The following is a 25,749-nucleotide window of genomic DNA, read 5'->3' as shown; positions in this document are numbered from 1 at the left end:
GGAGAGTGTGGGTCTCACTGGCACTCGAGGAGATGCTTGGGCGTGCTGCAAATGGGACCGGAAACCCTGTTTGTCAAGCAGAGCCCCGTTCTCCAAGGAAGTGGGAATTTAAATTGCTCCTTTTATTCATGCGAGCTCGCTCTTATGTAACGCTGTGATTATGAATATTACATAAGAAATGTAAGATCATAATGGGTCCAATTTACCCTTCACAATTCATTCACTGAATTTAATGGGGATTGTAAAAAGCCTGTCTTGATAAACTTTTTTGGAGGTGATATTTCCATTAAAAAAAAAAATGTCAGGACCGTAGTGTGTTAATTTACTCATCTCTCATCATGTTCTTTAGCTTTTTCTTTTCCATGTATAAATCTCTACATTTAATTTAGCAAAAGATGATGTTTTTTAGTAGTCTATAGGTTAGAGTGGTGATTTTTAAAACAGTTTTGTTCCAGATATTTCCATTCAGCAGCAAAATAAAAACCATAAAAGAGTTCGTATATAAACAGAAAATTCCAGTATCTGTGTGGCAAAAGATGGTTATTCTGTTTAAGCTTACGGGGGAATATCTGCTGTGTAAGTCTCAAGAAAGTTCAATCCATATTGGCTAAGTTAGATGGTGCTATATTGACCTTAGCTTATTAAATATTAACATTTTCATAAAAATGTGCTTTTAAGATTTGTATTAAGATGATAGGGTATGTCTAAGTAAGGAATAATAAATTCATAAGTGAATAGCCAAGAAAACTTGAGCTTACCTTTCTACTATCTGATGCTTTCCATTGCATTGTTAGAGTGGACTATCAAGATTCTGGCGCTACTTTAATGCTTTTGGGTGACATATATTTTACCAAATCAGGAAAAAGGGGGAAGGAAGATAAGGAAAGAAACTGAAAATGTACCACATTTCAGTCAAGTTTCTAGATTTAGTATCTATCTATCTATCTATCTATCTATCTATCTATCTGTCTCTTCATCCATCCATCCACCCATCCATCCATCTATCCATCCATCCATCCAATTTCTTCTCATTGATGGGCATTTTACCCATCTCCTTATAATCCATTTCATTATTTTCTTTCCAATTCTTTGATTTACAGTCGTTTCTCATTATTTGCAGAATCTGTATTTGTAAATTCACCTACTTGCTAAAATTTATTTGCAACCCCCATACTGATACTCATGGCACTTTTTTATGGTCATTTTCAGATATACAGAGAGTGGCAAAAGAGTTGATTCTTCTGATGTGCATATACCCGGCTGAGGCTGAACAAGGTGAACCTCTGCTTTCTTGTTTCAGCTTTGATACTCTAAAGAAGTGTCCTTTTCATGGTCTATTAAGTGCCAAGTTTTTGCATTTTTGTGTGTTTTTTTAAATTGATTTTGCTGTTTAAAATATCCCCAAGTATCGTACTGATACATTATTTAGAGTTCCCAAGTGCAAGAAGGCTGTGCTATACCTTACATAGAAAACCAGCTGCCCCTGGTGGTCCAGCGGTTAAGACTCCGCACTCCCAATGCAAGGGGCCCGGGTTTGATCCCTGGTCAGGGAACAAGATCTGGCATGCCGCAACTAAGATCCCGCATGTGGGAACGAAGATCCCGCGTGCTGCAACTAAGGCCCGGTGCAGCTAAATAAATAAATATTTGTTTTAAAACGTAGGTTGATAATACATATACTCTTAAAAAGTAAAAAAAAAAAAAGGCAGCTGCATTTAGGCATGAGTGAAATGCTGTTTTCTGTGAATTCAAATTAATTCATCAACAATATTAGATATTAAATATTAAATAAAGTGTCTTTAGACCAGAACACCATAAAGCAAGGTTATGTAATGACTAGTTGATGAAAATGTGACTAGAGGCTCATGACAATTAAAACCTATATTTCCCCTAGGAGTAATGGTCAGTATTCACTAATTCAGTGTTTGGTGCCTGTTTATAGAACATACCTACTGTGAATAGCAAGAATTAAGTGGATATATATATATGTATACACACACACATATATATGTACATATATATATATTTGGATGTTGTTATGGTCAGGTTTCCAGTTTTTTAATTTTTTAAAAAATTTTATTTATTTATTTATTTATTTGTGGCTGTGTTGGGTCTTTGTTTCTGTGCGAGGGCTTTCTCTAGTTGCGGCGAGCGGGGGCCACTCTTCATCGTGGTGCGCGGGCCTCTCACTATCGCGGCCTCTCTTGTTGCGGGGCACAGGCTCCAGACGCGCAGGCTCAGTAGTTGTGGCTCACGGGCCCAGTTGCTCCGCGGCATGTGGGATCTTCCCAGACCAGGGCTCGAACCCGTGTCCCCTGCATTGGCAGGCAGATTCTCAACCACTGCGCCACCAGGGAAGCCCCAGTTTTTTAATTTTTAAAACAATTTTTTTGCTATAGAGACAGTACTTTAGACATTTGAAATAGGAAAAAAAAAATTTAAACTTACTTAGAGTGACATAACTAAAAGAGAAATCTTAAATACGTACCCATTCTCAAAATACCTCCTCAGTAGAAATCTCAGATTCCTTTAAATCTTGCCTGCAGACATCTTAAGGACATGCTCATCTAGCAAGAATTTACTTTCATTTTCTTCCCAATATCGCATTACTAAAATATATACTCTTACTCTACCATCTACCCTCTTCTCTTTCTCCTCTCAACCCCCAATTTCCATTATTTCTCATAATTAGCAATTCATGAAAGTTTAATTTTTATCTTTTTTCAAAAGAAGGTTCTTGTTTCAAACAAAATTGACTCTGGAATTCTCCAGCCAAAATTCATTTTCTATGTCTCTATAACTTTCCTTCTTTTCTTCAACATTTATGAAATACCTACCTATCTTAGACTAAATTATTCTGTGGCAGTAAACAGTTCCTGTGTCTCAGTGGTTTAGAACAAAAGTTTATTTCTTGCTCAGCCTTTAGGTTCACTGCAGATGGCCTATAACTCTGCACCTTCATTCTGAGACATTCCTTCTGGGACATGGCTTATCTTGCAGAAGGGAAAAACAGAGAGTGTCTTGGACCCATGCAGTGGTTGTTAAGTATTCTGCTCAGAAGTGGCACATGTCACTTCTGCTCTCATTTCACGGACCAAAGCGAGTTATACGGCCAAACCTGATCTGAATGGGACAGGTGTGTACAGTTTTTCCCACAGAGAGGATCAGTGCATATTGTGAAGGAAAATGCAATCTATCACATTTACTGTGTGTTGAAATTGTACTTAAACTTAGAAAAACATATGTTAACTAGGTTTTTTTTTTTCTTTCCGTTTTTTTTTTAACATCTTTATTGGAGTATAATTGCTTTACAATGGTGTGTTAGTTTCTGCTTTATAACAAAGGGAATCAGCTATACATATACATATATCCCCATATCTCTTCCCTCTTGCGTCTCCCTCCCACCCTCCCTATCCCACCCCTCTAGGTGGTCACAAAGCACCTATATACACTACCAAATGTAAAATAGATAGCTAGTGGGAAGCAGCCACATAGCACAGGGAGATCAGCTCGGTGTTAACTAGGTTTTAGACACTACACTCCAGGTGTTCACAGTCTAGTGGAGGAATGGGAGAGGAGGAGAGACATGTAAATAAATGACCACATACGAATGAATATTGTTATAGGTATGAAATGAATGCATCGAGAGAGAAGATCAGTAAATAATTGACCAACTCTTCGTAGAAAGGTAAGATTTGAATTGAGTTTGAAAAATATGGGTAATGGAGTGATAACTGTATTTTGAAATGTTATTTTTTAGATAACAAGTAGGTATTTGTGAATCAGGGAATAGTGAATATTAAGCATTGCAGCTATATAGAGTGCACCGGATAGTGACTAATGAAAAGTGAGCTGAAGAAGACCAATTATGAATGGTCTTCTGGGCCATTCCAAACGTTTTGAGTTTTATCATTCAGGTGAAGGGGAGCCAGTGGTGGCTTTTAAAGTGGGACGTGATATGAAGAGACGATGAGAACTGGTTGAACTGTGGTAGCAGTGCGAGTGACAGAGAAGAAAGGTTGTGGATGAGTGTTAGAGGATCAAGTTAGAAAAGTTGTTACAGTGGTTAAGGGATCTAATGGATGTTTGTATTAAAGGAGTGGGAATGAAGAGCCTATTTGTAAGGAATTCTCAGAGTCCCTAGGACTAGATATGTGGAGAATAGGGGGTAAAGGAGGATGTTGTTGGTTTATGGGAGACATTAGTGATATTGTAAGTGACATTGTAGCTCCATGTCCTAGGTTGTAAAATACAGGAAAATAGGTTTGGGGTGAAAAAGGAAGAAAATGAATACAAGTAGGGATCTACAATGATCAGATTTCCCTTTATATGCTCTCTAGCACTTTGTTTCTCCTGGATTTCTACCTGTTCTCTACATATAAAATTAATTTGAGTGTTAAAAAAAAATACAAGTTAACAATTTTCTTACCTGTGGTCCAGTACCATATTAACCCACCCTATTCTATTATGTTCAGGGTTTTGTATGCTGAGCAATAGCTGTTGGCACTCAAAAAAAAAAAAAGAGAGAAATAATGAAAATTATAGAACTCTAAAGATCTGATGCTCTATACAATTATATCCTTATAAACGTTTTAACTTTAGAATTATTATTTTTATTATTTTTGTATTAACTTATAGATATTTGAAGCAGACCAATGGTTATGGTTATAATATGATTACTGCAGGGTTTACAATCAGTAGATTTAATGTCAGACTATATTTCTGGAATGTAGAAGCCCCTAAGGATACATGGTAACGGGCATAAAAAATTCTTGGAAAATTCTGAAGAAAAAAGGTTTAGTAATTATCAAATGTTAGAATAGAGATGCTCAGTAATTTAAAAATTTGTCTCTCTTATCAAAATCTAAATCTGTACAACGCAGACAATACACTCTTTCCTTCCTGTCCTCGTTTTAAGTTATTGCTATGGAAAACAAAAAAATTTATGTCGCACAGAAAGTTGCATTGGGTGATCCTCTGTAACAGTCTCCATGTTCTTTTCATTCTAATGCATTAATACAGTAAGCATTCTGAATGCATATTCTGTGCAGGCAAACTGCACAGACACCGTGGGAGGTCCCAGCACATGTCCTCAGCAGTCCATTATGTATGACCTGCCTGAAAGCGCATTGCTGACTTCCAGCCCACTGGAAGTTTCCTCATTTATCCTCCAGACCGAACATCCTCTTTTCTTTTTATTCAAGTCTTCCCCTTAACAGTACAATTCATTAGGTTCCCAGTCACTGAATCATCACTTATGAAAATCACATTCCTGTCCTGCCTTCCTGAGATTATTCCCCCATCCCCTCAATTAGTATCCTGGGTGTTTCCACACTCTTAGTTCTTACATTTACAGTCCCTTGGTTTATTTACTTGGAACGCTAATCACATACAGTGGGTACGGGTTTCATTAGCTGAACTCTCAAATGGCAACATGGTTACTTAGCATAACTCCGCAGAGTTCTTGGGGAGGCGTCTGCCGGGGGCAAACAACATAAATAAATCATCTCAGTCTGCTTCAAAAGGAGCAATACCAGACCAAAAATGTAGGCATCAGAATGACTGTTCCTAGCAGTTAGCAAACGTTAAATTTGTGTCAGGAGGTGTGAGTTTATGCATTGGGGAGGTAGGGGCGGGGGACGTGGGTATGCCAGGCACATACAATTATTCTTGATCACTGAAATCTTTAGTCCCGCTTAGTGTGATGGTATTGGCACTGCTAAGACTATCACACGTATATTGTGTACTGGAGACGTTGCAGTTGATTCTCATTCCTCAAATACATCAGACTTTCATACCTCCAAGCCTTTGAGTATGCTGTTCCCTCTGCACAGAGAGTCATCGTCATCCCTTCAACTGCTTACATTTTTCCTGATTTGATAAAATCCAATTCATCTATCAAGCAGACAGACTGAACTTGAATACAGCTTATTAAAACCTTTCTCAAGCTCCCCGGGGCGTAATAGTTCCTTCCTCTCTGCTTCCAAAATACTGTGACATTTATTTCTTATTCACTGAACAAGTATTGGGTAAATAATAACTAATAACTTGTTAGTTATGTGGGAGTAGAGTGGTAAACAAGAAGACAAGATTTCTGCTCTCATAGAGGTAACATTTTGATGCTTTTAGTTTTGCACTTGTCATCATATTAAAATTAAGTACATTTATTTGTTTTCCCTAAATTGACTGTAAATTTTATGTTTTGGACATCTAATCCTTATGTTTATTATGATGCCTTGAACATACTAAGGACTTAAATGTTTAATATGACTTATTAGAAAATTAGACTTTAAAAGGCAAATTTCAAATTTTAGAGAATTCTTTTCCGATAACTGCATATATTCTTTTTTTTTTTTTTTAATTTATTTTTGGGCTGTGTTGGGTCTTTGTTGCTGCGCGTAGGCTTTCTCTCATTGCGGCGAGCAGGTGCTGCTCTTCTTTGCCATGCGCGGGCTACTCATCGCGGTGGCTTCTCTTGTTGCGGCACGTGGGCTCAATAATTGTGGTGCACGGGCTTAGTTGCCCCGTGGCATGTGGGATCTTCCCGGACCAGGGCTCGAACCCGTGTCCCCTGCAATGGCAAGAGGATTCTTAACCACTGCGCCACCAGGGAAGTCCCAACTGCATATATTCATTTTTAATTGAGAAAGCAGCACTGTTTGATATGCCTTATAAAATGACTCTGAAAGGCTGAATTCATTCCCCCCTCCAAAATGGTCCTCTCCCTCCTCTACCTGATGCTATTAAGGTTAATGAGTACATTCATTAGGCTGCATCCCAGCATTTTTGTTTCAAAATCTGTTCACAACCCACACATTTATTATGGAAACTGCTGTTCTACTCACATGTAATCATAATCATCACCCTGCCAAATCTCTTACCAGTAGCATTCTGACAGGTATTTTGGGATTTTTTTTCCTAATAGTGGGAGTCTGTCTACTGACTGCTTGGCTGTCTTCATATAATATTCCTTTTTTTTCCTCCCCTGGGGGAGTAGAAGGTCTTAGAATCTCTAAAAAAATAGTGAAAACAAAGAAGGATATTGAGCTTTTAAGTAAAAGTTCTTATGAATGTACACCAGTCAACCCTAATGAATTGATTCCAAAATGAAATACAATGTAGAATTTTTGAGAAAATTGTTAGGTTATTTACTGAAAATCACTTTATCTCCAGGGCTTGTAAATCTTAATTTTTCCCATGTCTGAGGATAAGTAGGTGTGAATTGGAGGAGCTATATCAGAACATTCAAAAGAAGGAAGAAAAGTCAGGAATCTAAAGTTTGCTGTCTTGTGTAAGTCAGGTGATTTCCATTATATTGCTTTCCTGATTCTCTACAGGCCTTAGAGATAATTATTATTAGCCCTAGTTTTTACCATTGAGGAAATTGAGGCTCTGAGGAATGAAATAACCTACTCAAAATCCCACAGCTAGCATAGAGGGGATTTCAACCCAGATCTTTCTAGCTCCAACACTCCAGTACTTTCCATACTTCATGGAGCCTCCAAAATAATGACATACAGTGACGACAGCAGTGAGAAATGTTTGTTAAGGGGATCTTAGTTAAGAGGCGTGTGATGGAGGACAGGGAGCAACGTGTCGGGCTGGGAATACATGGGCAAGATTCTCATGCTCTGGTATATTCACACCTTCTCCTACTTTTTCAATCAAACGCTAATCTAGATCAGGACTGCTGGGAAGGGATTTTGAAACTATAATTAAGATCCCAAGAAAACTGACCTTGAAATAGGGAGATAATTCATAATGGGTCTGACCTAATCAGGTGAGTCCCTGAAAAGTGACCACCTCTTCCTGACAAAAGAGATTCAAACATGAGAAGGATTTGGCATGAGAGAGCTGGAGGAGACGCTCCATTGCGGGCTTTGAAGATGGAGGGAGCTGTACAATAAGGAGTGCAGGTGGCCTTGAGGAGCTGAGTGTGCCCCTGGGTGACACCAGCAAGGAAATGGGGACTCAGGCCTACATCTAAAAGGAACTGAATTCCACCAAAACTGGAATGAGCTTGGAAGCGGATTCTTCCACAAAGCCTCCAGAAAGGAATACGCCTTGATTTCAGCCTGTTTAACCCTGAGTGGAGAACCCAATTATGCTATATACATGGAGTCCTGACCTCCAGAAAGTATGAGATAATAAACGAATATTGTTGTAAGTTGCCAAATTTGTGGTAATTTGTTACACAGCAGTAGAAAGTTATTACTCACTCGCCACCTCTTTTCTACATTTCCTCACTTGGAAGGCCAAAGCATGTTAATATCAGAAGAGAAGTGATATAATCTTAGGAGGTCTGACCTAATTCTGGGTTTGGTCAGAGCAGACAAACTTCCAAAGACTTTGGGATCACAGAATATAACAGAGAGTATTACACATATTAGAATACTTGGAACGTCCATCCTGTCTCAATTTAGGCTTTAAATTGAGGTAGTCATTTTCCCCTCTGATTTAAAGTCTTGCCCCTCCAGGGGTGCTTCCTTACCAAACACATCCTTCACAGAGAAAGAAGCTGAGAAAAATCATTGTAAATAGATTATTTTGAGAATTACACAATCTACTGTTTCTCTTGTCATATTATAGCCATTTGGGGAAATGCAGAAATTGTGGCAATTGTGTAAAGTGTGCAATATAGTGAGCGAAATGATTCCGTTAAATAGAGAAAGCATGTTATGGTAAGCTATTGTATCCACCGCTTTACGTAACTTTCTTTATGTTTTCTCTGGAAGCTTCCTTACTTAGGATAACCTTCTAGTTTTCAGTCTGCAAACTCCTTCCTGCTGAATTGCGCTGATTTCTTCTTTTATGCTGTTAAACTGAGCACAATGTTCAGCCAAATAGTCAATAATTATTTATTATTTATTATAATCAATAATTTATTTATTCTATTAAATTCCATGCAGTAAGGCAGACTTTATGATGATGTTAGTGAATATAACTCCCAGTGTCCAATCTGTTTTCTTCCCTTACCCCTTATAACAGGTCACCTGGGAGTTCATAATTTCAGATCTATTATGTTTTTCTTGTACTTTCCTCAACTTCCTCCAGTATTTGATACTGTTCTTTCATTTAGCCAAATCTAGTGGCTGACACTGTACATGCCAATTTCCCTACAGAGTACTGCATATGAGCAATAAAGAGAAGAAAAACTGGCATTCCCTACCCACATTAGAGTCAGGCAAATGAAAACTTAAGAGTGATAACAGTGATCATGTATTTAGGGTTTGCTGTCTGCCAGGCATTGTTCTAGGCACTGTGTGTGTATATACATATATACACACACATACACACACACACACACACATACACACGCTTACTCTCTGCCTATATATATGTGTATATATATTTATATCCACATATATCTATTTATCTATATATATATATTTTTTTAACATTTTCACATTTCACTTTAGGAATCTTCAGCTTGAAAAGTAGGAAATAACCCTGAGTTAAACAGGATTCAAACTCAGTCTGCCTAAATCTAGAAACCAAAACTGAACCAGTGCAACCTATCAGTGTGGTCTTTGATCCAAATCTGTGTCCAAACTTATCTGACTTTGTCCATGAAACTGCAGAGAGAAGAGTTATTTTAATTTCTGTTACACACACACACACACACACACACACACACACCTTCGAATTATTTTCTTTTTTTTCCTTTCTGAGACTATAAACAAAGAATTGTCTTAAACCATTGCATTCATCTTCTGATAAATGGCCATCTTTGTAGTGTTAGAATGCACTGGCAAAGTTATTAAGAGTCTCTACTGACAAGGTAAAGAGCTATTAGAAGATGCTCAAGAGACCTTGATATCTGTACATAAACACAGAATGAACTCTCTTCACATTTCACTTTGAGGCAACTTGTTCTTCCTTGACAAATTATCCCCATGACACCCACTGAAACCAAGTCTATTGTTAACTTCTCACATCTATCAGATATGGTTTACAAATGAACACTCACAAGCTATAGAAGACCAGTAAATAATCAAAAATTGTTCAGGGTGTGAGATTAAGTTTTAGAAATAGTCATTATGTAAGAATCCAGACAAAAGTCAGACCCTGAAAGCCTGAAAAATTTAGTTGCGACATGCCCAATAATCCAAATAGACTGAAACTGTAAATCACGTATTAGAAACTGAACAGCTACTTCCATTTCTAGCTATGATAGATTAGACAAACCTTCCTCTGAAAACAACTAGAAGGGCTGGATAAACTTTAAAAAAATCTATATAAGCTATCAGAATGCTATGTAGGCAGCCGGGGCTCAAGTGGCCAAGATCCTGGGGAGAAAAAAAAATATACTGAGGTAAGACTTTCCCTTGAGGTATGTGACAAATTCACTGAAAGTCAAGGATGCGAGGCTAAGAAGTTGGATCAAAAGCAGCACGTGAGGCTCAAGAACTTATTCTTTCATAACTGAAACTTTGTACCCATTGAGCAGTAACTCCCCATTTTTCCCTTTCCTCAGCCCCTGGCAATTAATCATCTTACTTTCTACTTCTATGAATTTGACTGTTTTAGACACTTCATATAAATGGAATCATGCAGCATTTGTCCTTCTGTGATTGGTTTATTTCACTTAGCTTAAGGTTTTCAAAGTTCATCCGTGTTGTCATATATGGCAATATGGTGCAATTACCATTGAAAATAGCTCGGAGTTTCCTAAAATAATTAAAATATATTACCATATGATCCAGCAATCCCACTTCTGGGTATTTATCCAAAATAATTAAAATCAGGTTGTCAGAGAGGGATATGTACCCCCGTGTTCATTATAGTATTATTTACAAAAGCCACAGTGTGAAAACAACATCCATTAATGTCCATCAATAGATGAATGGATAAAGAAAATATGAAGTTTAATATTCTAAAATCAACCAGTTTACCACATTATCAGAATAATGGAGGAAAATATGACAAATTCAACATCATTCTGATAAAAAGTCCGTAGCAAACTAGCTAAGAAAGAGAACTTCCTTAATCTGTGCAAGAGTTTTATAGTAAAGATCATACACAACAATGAAATGTTGAAAGATTTCTTCCACAAGCAAAGGATATCTTCTCTTACCACTTTTCTTCAATATTTTATTGAATGTTCTAACCAATTCAATAAGGTAATAGAAGGAGTAAATTATCATTATTCAAGGACAATTTGATTGTTTACATAGAAAATCTGAAATTATATCTAAAATACAGATTATTACAATTAGTAGTAAATGAATTTAGTAAGTTTGGTGGACACTAGTTCAGCCTACATAAATAAATTAATTTCTATATATCTGGAACAAACAATTAGAAAATAGTATTTTAAATATACTATTTGAAAACCACCTAATAGTTAGAAATAAATCTAAGAAAGATATGTAAGATTTCTCCATGCATGTAAGAGGAATTATGGAAGACTTAAGTTAATAGAGGAAGTGCCACATTCATAAACTGGAGGAGTCAATAATGTAAAGTTGTTAATTTTCCTGAAATTGATCTATAGATTCAAGGCAATCCGAATCAAAATTCCAGCAGGTTTTTTTTTTTGGGGGGGGATGGGGGGTGAGGTGTGGAGGATATTTATAAACAAATTATAAAATTTGTATGGAAATATAAAGGACCAAGTATAGCCAAGATAATACTGGTAAAGAACAAAGCTGGGGAAATACAGTATTAGACAGTAAGACATTATGAAGTTACAACGATATACAATTTGTAGAGATAAATAGACTAATGGAACAGAATCCTACATGTATATAGAGACTTGATTTTTGACAAAAGCTACACTGCAATGAAGTAGGAAAAACAGTTCTATTAAATAAATGATTCTGAAAAAAGTGATTCTGGGTAAATTTATATTTTTTGGGAAAATACATTGATACTTAATCCACACCACTCATAAAAATCAATTCTAGGTAGACTGTAGATCTAAATGTTGCTGATTATACAATAAAGCTTTTAGATGATAACAAAAAGCTTCTAGATATAACAGGAGAATATCTTCATTATCTTAGGATAAGAAAGATTTCTCAAACAGGACATATAAAGGACTAATCATAAAAATCAAGATTGTTAAATATATTTATAATAAAATTCATAACTTATTTTTATCAAAAGACACCACTACTTAGGAGATCTCTACGTGGTGTGTGTGTTTGTGTGTTTCTGTGTGTGTGTGTGTGTGTGTGTGTGTGTGTATGTGTAGGTGGATAGACAGATGATAGATGGATAGGTAGGTAGGTAGATAGATAATTTGGAAAGGATTCATATCTAGAATATATGAAGAATTTCTATGAATTAATATTAAAAAAAGCCCTATAGAGAAAAAGGGTCAAGAAGTTTGAACACTTTACACCTTGCAAAATACGACTGAAATGGCCAATAGATAAAAAAGAATGCTCAACTTTATTCATTACAGCAACACAAAGTAAAACCACTATGAATAGCATTACACACAAACAAGAATGGCTAAAGTCAAAAAGACTGACACAGTATAAAATAAAAGCTGGAGCAACTGTAATTCTCAAACATTGATAGACATGTATAGCCTGGTGTAACCTACTATTTGGCAGTGTCTATGACAAGTGAATATAAGCAGACACTATGATGGAGCAATTCCACCCTCAGATATGTCCCCAGTAGAAATGCTATCACAGATACAGTAAAGCAGGGGTCCCCAATCCCCCAGTTGTGGACCGGTAGTGGTCCGTGGCCTGTTAGGAACTGGGACGCACAGCAGGAGGTGAGCGGTGGGTGAGCGACCAAAGCTTCATCTGCCGCTCCCCATTGCTCGCGTTATCTCCTGAACCATCCCCCACCCCCGTCTGTGGAAAAATTGTCTACCATGAAACCAGTCCCTGGTGCCATAAAGGTTGGGGACCGCTGCACTAAAGGCATGTAGAAGAATGTTTATGTTAGCACTATCTGCAATAGGCCTATATTATAAACAACAAAAATGCTCATCACCAGCAAAAAGGATAATAAGTTGTGATTTATTCTTATAATGCGATACTAGATAGCAATGAAAATGAACAAACTACTGCTACGTGAAGTAAAACACATAAGCATAAGATTGAGTGAAAAATATAAACAAAGGAGAAAAACTTATTCCATTTATATAAAGTTAAAAGAGGACAATACTAACCTATAGTGTTAGAAGTTAAGATATTGGTTCCTTTTGATGAACGTGTTCCAGCTTTCTTACTGTTATGGATTTCTTGTTTCATTCCATTGCCGTATGTGAAGATACTTGATATAACTTCTATTGTCTTGAATTTGTTGAGACTTTTTTGTGGCCTAACCTATGACCTATCCTAGAAAATGTTCTGTGTACGCTTGAGAAAAACGTGTAATATGCGGCTGTTGGAAGGAATGTTCTATATGTGTCTGTTACCATATAGACCATTTGATCTATAGTGTTGTTCACATCCTGTTTCCTGATTGGTTTTCTATCTGGATGACCTACTCATTGTTAAGAGTGGGGTATTAAAGTCCCCAACTATTAATGTTTTGATGTTTATTTTTTCTTTGAGTTCAGTTAGTATTTGCTTTATCTATTTAGGTGCATAATACATGTTGGGTGCATAAATATTTAAAATTGTTATATCTTCCTGATTGATTGATCTTTTTTTTTAAAATTATATAAGGACCTTCTTTGTCCTTTTTTAACTTAGAGTCTATTTTGTCTGATATAACTACAGCTGTCCCCGTGTTCTTTTGGTTACCATTTGCTTCAAATACCTTTTTCCATTCCTTCACCCTCAGTTTATGCATGTTCTTAAAACAAAAGTGAGTCCTTTATAGGCAGCGTATCATTGGATCTCTGTTCCTTGCTTCTTCTCTTGCTATCTTCCTTTGTCATTTGATCACCTTTTGTAGTGATATGCTTTGACTCGTTTACCATAATCTTGTGTGTATCTACTACAGGTTTTTCCTTGGTGGCTACCATGAGACTTACATAAAATATCTTACATTTGTAACACCCTATTTTAAGCTGATAACAACTTACCTTCAATAGCATACAGAAATTTTAGACTTTTACTTCTTCCCCTTCACATTTTAGGTTATTGATGTTACAATTTCCATATTTTTATATTATGTATCCAATGTCAAATCATTGTAGTTATGGTTATTGTTTTTTTTTTCCTGTTAAGTAGCAGTTCTTTATTTTTTTATTATTTTTTTTCCACACACACACACACACACACACACTGTATTTTATTTTTACAAGAGATAAATAAACTGACACCAAGCGTTGTAAATGGATAACCACAACAAAAGCAACAATGATTGCAATTACCAAACACGAAACACACTCATACTATGTCATAATATTGACATTCAGTCCAGTAATCCTCCACTGTAACAGCTCCTTTACTTTGCAGTGAAAATTCATTTGTATATTTTTTGCCTCTGAGTCCTTGTGGGATTTTTTTTTTATTCAAACAGAAAGTCACAAAAATTATAATCATCCTCATCAGTTCACTCAGTCCCATGTAATTAATTTTTTTTTCACCTTGATCTTTTGTTAGCACTTTTATGAATTCATCAGTTTTCCATTAGAGTTCTGAAAATGCTTATTCATTCAGTTCAGCAGTATAGTCAGTTACCGGAAACCTGTACTTGCCAGAGTCTTTTCCATGAATTCCTTGAAGATGAAACCCTTTTATAGGAACATATTTGCAAAAGCATCAGAGTACACCCAGAACTGTCTGTAAATGACAAAAGACTTAAAAATGACCACGGTTAAAGATTTGATGAAAGTTCATAATAATGCAGTTGACAAGGAAATTTAGTTATTTCTGAGGTATACATTTTAAAGTAATAACTAGAATTATGACTTATAACATTATACCAGAACATATAAGATTTTTAGAAATTTCATGTAATGTCTAAAACATTTATATTAACATATTTACACACAAATAATCCAAAGAAAGTTTAGTATTAGTTGTTTTTTTGTTTGTTTGTTTTTTTATACTGCAGGTTCTTATTAGTCATCAATTTTATACATATCAGTGTACACATGTCAATCCCAATGGCGCAATTCAGCACACCACCATCCCCACCCCACTGTGGTTTTCCCCCCTTGGTGTCCATACGTTTGTTCTCTACATCTGTGTCTCAACTTCTGCCCTGCAAACCGGTTCATCTGTACCATTTTTCTAGGTTCCACATACATGCCTTAATATATGATATTTGTTTTTCTCTTTCTGACTTACTTCACTCTGTATGACAGTCTCTAGATCCATCCACGTCTCAACAAATGACTCAATTTCGTTCCTTTTTATGGCTGAGTAATATTCCATTGTATATATGTACCACCTCTTCTTTATCCATTCATCTGTCGATGGGCATTTAGATTGCTTCCATGACCTGGCTATTGTAAATAGTGCTGCTATGAACATTGGGGTGCATGTGTCTTTTTGAATTATGGTTTTCTCTGGGTATATGCCCAGTAGTGGGATTGCTGGATCATATGGTAATTCTATTTTTACTTTTTTAAAGAACCTCCATACTGTTCTCCATAGTGGCTGTATCAATTTACATTCCCACCAACAGTGCAAGAGGGTTCCCTTTTCTCCACACCCTCTCCAGCATTTGTTGTTTGTAGATTTTCTGATGATGCCCATTCTAACTGGTGTGAGGTGATACCTCATTGTAGCTTTGATTTGCATTTCTCTAATAATTAGTGATGTTGAGCATCTTTTCATGTGCTTCTTCGCCATCTGTATGTCTTCTTTGGAGAAATGTCTATTTAGGTCTTCTGCCCATTTTTGGATTGGGTTGTTTGTTTCTTTAATATTCAGCTGCATGAGCTGTTTATATATTTTGGAGATTAATCCTTTGTCTGTTGATTCGTTTGCAAATATTTTCTCCCATTCTGAGGGTTGTCTTTTTGTCTTGTTTATGGTTTCCATTGCTGTGCAAAAGCTTTGAAGTTTCATTAGGTCCCATTTGTTTATTTTTGTTTTTACTTCCATTACTCTAGGAGGTGGATCAAAAAAGATCTTGCTGTGATTTATGTCAAAGAGTGTTCTTCCTTTGTTTCCCTCTAAGAGTTTTATAGTGTTCGGTCTTACATTTAGGTCTTGAATCCATTTTGAGTTTATTTTTGTGTATGGTGTTAGGGAGTGTTCTAATTTCTTTCTTTTACATGTAGCTGTCCAGTTTTCCCAGCACCACTTATTGAAGAGACTGTCTTTTCTCCATTGTATATCTTTGCCTCCTTTGTCATAGATTAGTTGACCATAGGTGCGTAGGTTTATCTCTGGGCTTTCTATCTTGTTCCATTGATCTATGTTTCTGTTTTTGTGCCAGTACCATATTGCCTTGATTACTGTAGCTTTGTAGTATACTCTGAAGTCAGGGAGTCTGATTCCTCCAGCTCTGTTTTTTTCCCGCAAGACTGCTTTGGCTATTCGGGGTCTTCTGTGTCTCCACACAAATTTTAAGATGATTTGTTGTAGTTCCATAAAAAATGCCATTGGTAATTTGATAGGGATTGCATTGAATCTGTAGATTGCTTTGGGTAGTATAGTCATTTTTACAATATTGATTCTTCTAATCCAAGACCATGGTATATCTCTCCATCTGTTTGTATCATCTTTAATTTCTTTCATCAGTGTCTTATAGTTTTCTGCATACAGGTCTTTTGTCTCCCTAGGTAGGTTTATTCCTAGGTATTTTATTCTTTTTGTTGCAATGGTAAATGGGAGTGTTTCCATAATTTCTCTTTCAGATTTTTCATCGTTAGTGTTTAGGAATGCAAGAGATTTCTGTGCATTAATTTTGTATCCTGCAACTTTACCAAATTCATTGATTAGCTCTAGTAGTTTTCTGGTGGCGTTTTTAGGATTCTCTATATATAGTATCATGTCATCTGCAAACAGTGACAGTACTTCTTCTTTTCCAATTTGTATTCCTTTTATTTCTTTTTCTTCTCTGATTGCCGTGCCGTGTATTCCTTTTATTTCTTTTTCTTCTCTGATTGCCAAAACTATGTTGAATAATAGTGGTGAGAGTGGACATCCTTGTCTCATTCCTGATCTTAGAGGAAATGCTTTCAGTTTTTCACCATTGAGAATGATGTTTGCTGTGGGTTTGTCGTATATGGCCTTTATTATGTTGAGGTAGGTTCCCTCTATGCCCACTTTCTGGAGAGTTTTTATCATAAATGGGTGTTGAATTTTGTCAAAAGCCTTTTCTGCCTCTATTGAGATGATCATATGGTTTTTATTCTTCAATTTGTTAATATGGTGTATCACATTGATTGATTTGCATATATTGAAGAATCCTTGCATCCCTGTGATAAATCCCACTTGATCATGGTGTATGATCCTTTGAATGTGTTGTTGCATTCTGCCTGCTAGTATTTTGTTGAGGATTTTTGCATATATATTCATCAGTGATATTGGTCTGTAATTTTCTTTTTTTATAGTATCTTTGTCTGGTTTTGGTATCAGGGTGATGGTGGCCTCATAGAATGAGCTTGGGAGTGTTCCTTCCTCTGCAATTTTTTGGAAGAGTTTGAGAAGGATGGGTGTTAGCTCTTCTCTAAATGTTTGATAGAATTCACCTGTGAAGCCATCTGGTCCTGGACTTTTGTTTGCTGGAATATTTTTAATCACAGTTTCAATTTCATTACTTGTGATTGGTCTGTTCACATTTTGTTTCTTCCTGGTTCAGTCTTGGAAGGTTATACCTTTCTAAGAATTTGTCCATTTCTTCCAGGTTGTCCATTTTATTGGCATAGAGTTGCTTGTAGTTGTCTCTTAGGATGCTTTGTATTTCTGCATATTTTTAATATGCTGTTTTTTAAAAAAACTTTTAACCTAGAGTTGTAAGTGAACTATGCACCATCATTACAATATTAGAGAATCTGACTATGTATTTGACATTACCAGTGAATTTTACACATTCATATGTTTTAAAATGTTAATTAGCATTCTTTTACTTCCACTTGAAGAACACGCTTTAGAATTTCTTATAAGGCAAGTCTAGTGGTGAACTTCCTTACTTTCTGTTTGTTTTGGAACGTCTTTATCTCTCCTTCATTTCTGAAGGACAGGTTTGCTTAGTATAGTATTCTTGGTTGACAGTTTCCACCTCTGGTCAGGTGAGGTCGCTGGCTCTGTTCCCTGGCAGTGCAGTGCCACTGGTTGGATTTCTAGATTGGGCAGGGCTGTGGGCTTGGCTCAGCGATTGCTCCTGGTCGAGTAGAGTCTCAGGCTGTGATCCTCAACCAGATGGTGCCACTGACTGGACTCTGTGAAGGCAGGGCTTCACATCCGTTTTCCTGCTGGAGTGGGGCTGTAGAACAAGCTCCAAGGCCAGCACAGCTCCCTGGACCCGAGCCAGGCAGGACTGCCCACTGGACCTCTGATCAGACAGGGCAACCGGCTCAGCTCTGCAGATGGGCAGAGTCACTGGCTGGGGTCTCCACTGGGGCACAGATGCAAGGAGGAATGTGGTCTGCCAAGATCTGAGCACTAGTTGCTTCCCCATTGTCCTTCTCTGTTTCTGTCTGATCCTCAGTGGTCAAGTCCCGCAGATTTCCCAATGACCTTTGTGAGGCAGGACCCAAGTGTACCTGCTGGAAAGTATCCTGTAACACTGGGGGACCAGGATGTCCACCTTTGGCTCTTTTTTTTCCACTGGAGAAGCTATAGGCTCAGGGAAGCCCTCTCACTGTGGTACTGTGCCTGCCTGGGGAAGGGGTGATGCAGTCAGAGTGTGGCTGCTCCTCTTAACCTTCTGTTGGGGTCCTTCTCAGTCTCTGTGCTCTGGGAGAAGAGGGAGGGCTTTAGCCTCGTTCCTAGGTTCTGAGATTTTCACACTGGTGTCTTGTCGATGGATAGTTGCTAGTTGGATTTCTTGGAGCACAAATGAAGTATGAAACTGCCTGTGTCTCCATCCTGATGGTGACACTCTGGCCAGCAGTTTAGTTTCTGTAGAAATTTTAAACATGAACATGACACGTTCAATTTACAGTTTTGCTAGATGGTTTTTCTATACAAATAAATTTGAAGAAAGAAAGGCAGGTATACTTATTAGGAGGTTGCTGCAGTAACTCAGGTGAGGACTCATGAGGGTTTGATAAAGAGAAGTCATCATAGGATGAAAAGTAATGAACTAAAGTAAGAAACACTATTTTTAGAGGTTCAAAGAGACAGTGTTGTTGATCAGTATTCTTTGGAGTGTGAGGTAGGAAAAGGAGTCTAGAATGACCGAATTTTCTTACTTGAGTGATCAGTACCATTTACTAATGAGAAACGTGTGTTAGGGGAGTTCAGTTTTAGATATGTTGACTTTGAAATATTTGTGAGACATTCAAGTGAATTATGTCAAGAATATAGTTACACATGTAATCTGAAACTTAGAGAAATGTGGTCTGAGATATTTAATTTAAATGTCAACAAATCAATACTTGGTAGAACTATTAGAAGAAATATGATCACCCAATGACACTGTTTTGCATAATACGAGCAAGGGATAAATGTAGAAGTCCAGATAGTACCAATACTTAAGGAATACATGGAGAAGAAGATATTGTTTTAGGAACTTGATAAAGAAAAGGTATAGAGGGGAGAGAATACCTATGGGGAGTAGTGATGGAGAGTGGAGTGCTACCACAAAGCCAAGAAAGGCAAGAGCTTCAAAAGGAACAATATAGCCAACAATGTCAGATCCAGCAGAGAGCACAGGACTTAAAACAGTTTTTAGGAGCTGGCAGCATGACTGGGGAGTTTTGGTGGAAAGGTAAGGACAGAAGCCAGATTTTAGTGGAGGAAGGACTGAAGGAGAAGTGAGGAAGAAGACAGAGCTGATGTGGATCATGACAGAATCCTGCTGTATGTTTTACTCTAGTAAATGGTTTAGAAATAGGAGTGCAGAAGATGGATTATGGAATGGATTTTGCTAAATGATCAGGTTTATGAGAGATCTGAGGGTTTGGCTGAGAAAGTGGTTTGAATAATTAACTATGGTGTAGGATCACTAAGAAAGTCTGGCTGGCCTGGAAAGAGCTGAGATATTGGGGGGAAATGGAGAAATTATAAGACAAGGGCATTCTATGAGAGCAAGGGCATATGAAGGAGCAGTGAAAATGAGAGACAGTAAAAGCAAAAACTAGATGGTAAAAGTGAAATTAAGAGCTGATAAAAGGGTGCTTATGCAGAAAGAAGGACAGTGAATTTACGATTTCTAGGTGATGGAAGAATTGAGGATGTGCCATAATGCACATGACAGCATAGATTGGATGTTTATCTTCCTTACCTATCATGCAGCACTATTCTTTTCAATTAAATTTCATTTCAACAAATTATTTTTAAGCACCCATAGATTATCATGTTAGATTAAAGTAAAGAAATTTTACTTGAACAGGCATCAGTGAACAACATTTTAATAATGAGGTAATTTTGTTTGTTATCATCGTTACTTGTGGTTTATTTGTTGCATTGTTTTAACACAGTGTAATGTTCATCTGATGGACAGAATATTTTTATCTAACCTGCTACATGACCCTCTTGTCTTTTCTGCTAACCAGAAAAGCACTGAATAGTATCTGTCCTGTAGAGCAGTTGGGATTTTACACAAAGAATCACACACATGCACACACATCAATATACATACTAACACATGCAGACACACTTATATGCATGCACACACACACGGATGCACATATATTTGCACAAGAAAAACAGAACCTGTTATTTTCACCTCATTTGAGACATTATTCCTTATAGGATATTTTGGAAAGGGGCAGAAAGAAAGTCATTTGTTCCAAAGAGTTGGGACAACATGATGATCTGCAGTTGTAAAATTATTGTCAATGAGGAGTACAAGATTTTAGTCAGAATTCAATACAGAAGGGTCAACAACAACAACAAAATAACACTGTGAATTGAGGCAGTTCAGTCATTCTTCTCTGGACCCATGTCTATTATTAAAGTCACCCTAGAGAAGCCTGGCAAGTTAAGAGTAATTTATTTCTGAGAAATAGACTCATTTCTTTCTCATCTTACCAAATTCATTTATTATAGATGTTTTTTAGGCTAATGAAATCATTTTTCTAGTTTGCTACTGTCCCTAAATGGTTTAAATGTACCAGCTGTGTGTGCCTGAATATCCAGTTAGAGCAAAAGTCATGTTTCAGAAGTAGAAAGGGAGAAAAAGGTATTAAGGGAAGTATATTTTATCTTTAGTAGAAAATATGACCCAGACAATAAGAGAAGAACAGAGAAGAGGTAGACAGGGCCAAATAGTTCATAGTTTAATATCTGTAATTTCAGACCAAGAAATACCACAGTATTAAAAAAAAAAGTGTAATTATCAAGCATCTATGTGGGACTGTGTTGCAGCATTTGAAACAAGCAGATGTGAAGACAAGGCACATAGCCTTATAAAGAAGCATTGAGAAGATTCAGAGAAGTATGAGGGAAGAATCAGCGTATCATTTACATGGTGGATCTAAGAAGTATTAGAGTGTAGTGGAGACTCATTCTGTGCTACATTTGGCTGGGGAAGGGGTGTTGAGGGTCACTGACCTCTGCTGCATTTTAGATGTTTGATCACTTTCTCCTTGAAAATCTCTTATCCTGTGGCTTCTGCGGTACCATACTCTTCCTGGCACTCTTCTCACTGCCCCCTGCTTTCTCCATCCTCTGGGTGAGCCTCTCTTCTTACACCTGCACCTTAGGTATTAGTGTTCACCGGGGTTTTGTCTTTTTTATTTTTTTAATTGAGATATAATTGACATACAACATTATATTAGTTTCAGTTGTACAACATAATGCTTCAGTATTTGTATACCTTGTGAAATCACCACAATAAGTCTAGTTATATCCATCACTATACATAGTTACAGAATTTTGTGTGTGTGTGATGGGAACTTTCAAGATCTACTCTCTTAACAACTTTCAAATATGCAATACAGTATTATAACTACGGTCAACATGCTATACATTATATCCCCATGACTTATTTACTATATAGCTGGAAGTTTGTACCTTTTGACTCCCTTCACCCATTTTGCCCCCCCCATCCCCCCACCTCTGGTAACCACCAGTCTGTTCTTTGTATCTATGAATTTTTTTTTTTTTTTTAGATTCCACATTTAAGTGAGGTCATATGGTATTTGTCTTTCTCTGTCTGACTTATTTCACTTAGCGTAATGCCCTCAAGGTTCATCCATGTTGTTGCAAATGGCAAGATCTCATTCTTTTTTTATAGCTGAATAATATTCCATTGTGTGTATATATATACCGCATTTTCTTTTGTCTTTGGTATTTTTTACCTGTACTTTTATATACTCTCTCATTTACATTTCATGCTTTAACTTCAACTGCTCTTTTTTTCTGATTACTTCTAAATATCTACATCCAGCCTTGTTATTCTTCCCAAGCTCTAAATCAGAGTATTCAACACCTACGAGACAGCTCAATCCAAGGGTACCTCCAATACAGTTTGTCCCAAACTACAATCCTTGTCATTTCCCCTGACAGAAAATGGTTGCCTTTTCTACTGTACATCCCTAGATGGATTCTACCATTATTCCACTAATTGTTTACATCAGAGCCTTAGGGGAGGGAGGGGCAGTGTCACTCTTCCTTACCAGGGATCTTCTCCTTCCAGAAACAAAGTCATGGTGATTCCATGTCCTTATTATCTTGGGAACCTATTCCTTTTCCCATGATGAGTTTATTTAGAAATTCATCCTTTCTCACTTGGAATAGGTGTGCAGGTCTTCCTTTGTTGTTATCAGTGAGATTTATAAAACACAAACTTAATAATACTACATCTCTGTGTAAACATTTTCTTTGGCTCTCTTTGCCTTTAAATAAAGTCCAAACTCCTTAACATCACATAAGATCTTTCATGATATTGTCCTTGCTCAATATTATGTCTCATCATTCTCCTGTTCTTTTTGTATGCCTTGATTAAGTTCCTAGAAGACATCATGGTTTCTTATTAATCCTCCCAACTACCAGTTTTAATAATCACTCATGATTGCTTAGTCACACTCTTCTTCCCTTCATTTTATTAACTTCTGTTTTTCTAACCTCATTTCAGAGCCTTCTCTTCTAAGCCTTTTGTGACTGATCAGTCTGAAAGAGATATTCATTTTTGTACCTTAAAACTCCCAGTGTTTAATTCCAATTTAGCATACATTGCACTGCATTTCAATTGTTTATATATATATATATATATATATTTTTTTTTTTTTGGCCATGCCGTGCGGCTTGCGGGATCTTAGTTCCCCTACCAGGGATTGAACCCGTGCCCCCCGCAGTGGAAGCGTGGAGTCCTAACCAGTGGTTCACCAGGGAATTCCCTATATGCTTCTGTTCTTCAAGAAATAGTGAACTTCTTAAGGATGGTGTTTTAGTTCTATAGCCCCAGCACATAACCCATTGTTTGTCAGTAAAACAGGGACTCCGTAGTATTGTATAAAAGGAAGGAGTGTGGCACCTGTTAAGGAAGAAGGACTTTGTTGTGACAAGCAAAAAAGAGATATGCTAGCAATTTAAATGGATAATGATTTTGGAAGACAGGCTGAGGTTTAAGGCCTGTGGCAGTTTCAGAGGGGAAGTAATATTTTCTGTCTTCAAGAAAATTAAAGTCTTCTTGGTTGATAAACTTTTGGTACACAAATTAATTTAGAACAACCTAAGGCTATCTGTAAGCAAATGACAAGTGTTATGATACACACTAGAAGAGAAGTTTAGCAACAGGGAATATTTACAGGAATAAGGATAGGCAGAGCAGGCTCTAAAGAAAAGAAAGGACTTGAACTAAGTTTTGATATATCCATAGGTTTTGTATAGGTTGAGAAAAAAGGGATTTTTCAGGCAAAGGGACCATCAGGTACAAGGATGGAGATTTTTATGGCATGTGTGAGTGGTGGTTAAGAATTCCATCTTAACTATTGCATTTATGGAGATCCAAATTCTCTCCAAAGATTCTGTCCCACAATTATAACTATTTTCCTGGTAGTTCTATCTAGGTGTCCCATCGTCATCTGAAACTCTAGACTTAAACTCAAACTCATCTTCTTTCTTCCCTAGTCAGTTGCTCTGTCTAGACTTCTTTCAAGTCACCCAGATGTCAGAGCTTGGACTCATTCTCACACATCCCTCACAGAGTCAAGTAATGGTTTTGGCACATAATAGGCATTCTGTAAATGTTTGTAGAATCAACAAAAGAATTGGGAGTCCAGTGTGACCATGTGAAGGTTAAACACAGGGATGGATGGATTGAGTTTGGAAATGCAGAAAGAATAGCTGGTCATAACTGAGGGTCTGGACATCCTCACATGCAAGATGATCAGTGTTTGGAGAGAGAAACATCAGGTTCTGGGAACGGCAGTTCTGTTTTCATGAACCCTTGATTAAAGCCCTGAGGTTAATTATAACAAAGAACTTGGCAACCGGGATCGTTAGGAAAGTCAAAGTATGTTATCCTTTAGGGAATTTACCAGCATTCCATAAAACTTAATGTCTTGAATTTTATTTTTAACACTCTCATAAACTTCAGTCTGTCTAATTCAGTGTTTCATCCCCCTAATTCCTAATTGATTGGTTTTAGAATCGTGATTGACTGGAGTTCCACTCTAATCCCTTCCAGAAGAAGTGAGTGAGTTGTAAAATTCTCCAAAGGACATTATTAATTCAGCCTTCAATGATTATAATGTAAACTTAACAAATGTTTATTAGGCACCTACTATATATCTATGCTATCATTTGAGTTACAATGACAAATAACATATTCTTTATCCACCTTCACCCCCATCCCACCCACACTTAAGTTCCTTGGGGACAGGTATTATATCTTTGTTATATTTATATCCGAGTACTTGGCAAATAGTAAACAGTGTATAAATATTTATTGAATTAATAGATGACAAATTAAACATTATAAATGCTATGATTGCATTTATATGCACAGGATGCTATAAGAAATATAGAAATAATGACTTTTTATTACTTTTGTATCAATATTACTTACTTTATTGTTTATTACCTAGAATAGTGTATTTCAGAGAGCAGATTTTCAATTTAGTTGATAAATTTTAGAATAAGTAAGTGAATTAGACACAGTGAAATCCTCAACTCAAGTACTCCATCACCATCAAGCTGCTAGATAATAAAAGTGATTATTTTTAAAGTGGAAATTCATTAATTTAATCAACACCTATTTATTTATTTAGAACCTACTGTGTGCTAGGCAAAGCACTTAATGTTTGTGGTCAAATGGTGACCAAGACATGGTCATTTTTGTTGAAAGAACTCAGTGATTATTCATCTGAAATTATATAAAAGCAATATATATATATTTGAGAAATGAAAATAATCTGATTACCTAACTGCTTTAAAACATACTTGAAATCTGTGGAAATGCAGTTAGAGTAACGAGATAACAAGTTGCTGTATAAATTAATGAATAACTTTTAAAAGTAGTTTATTGGTGGACAACCTGTAATTTCATATTTTTATTTATGATAATGTCCAGTAAAGTTAATTTTACTATATGCATTTATGTGATTAGAAGGCATGTGTTTGTGTGTGTGTGTGTGTGTGTGTATGTTTTTTCTTTTTTTAATCGTACATTTGCAGCATTATCCAGAAGCCCTGACTTATAGTAGGTAGTGTTTTCCTGTCAATATTCACTCTTGTCCTCTCCTGTATTAAACATATGCTTTAACTCCAAAGCTGTGGGCTGATTGGTTTCAGTCAATCAGGGTTATCTCTTTTG

The 25,749-nt window shown here is 36.7% G+C and overlaps 1 protein-coding gene and 1 long non-coding RNA gene across 9 annotated transcripts in view; one reads left to right on the top strand and one right to left on the bottom strand.

The window, feature by feature from the left end:
* GRM5 (glutamate metabotropic receptor 5) overlaps nt 1-25,749 on the bottom strand; it is a 531,751-nt gene that overhangs the window by 143,602 nt on the left and 362,400 nt on the right. The gene's annotated exons all lie outside the window — the stretch shown is intronic.
* Nucleotides 1-25,749, top strand: part of LOC132370505 (uncharacterized) — a 370,395-nt gene that overhangs the window by 316,445 nt on the left and 28,201 nt on the right. For all 4 annotated transcript variants that reach the window (XR_009504594.1, XR_009504593.1, XR_009504596.1 and 1 more), the window contains 2 exons: nt 1,210-1,275; nt 3,627-3,688. This is a non-coding gene — a long non-coding RNA (uncharacterized LOC132370505). The remainder of the gene's footprint in view (nt 1-1,209; nt 1,276-3,626; nt 3,689-25,749) is intronic.

The sequence above is a fragment of the Balaenoptera ricei genome, chromosome 8 (genome assembly GCF_028023285.1).
Source record: "Balaenoptera ricei isolate mBalRic1 chromosome 8, mBalRic1.hap2, whole genome shotgun sequence".
NCBI lineage: Eukaryota > Metazoa > Chordata > Mammalia > Artiodactyla > Balaenopteridae > Balaenoptera > Balaenoptera ricei.
This window is presented reverse-complemented; position numbering and strand designations above follow the sequence as displayed.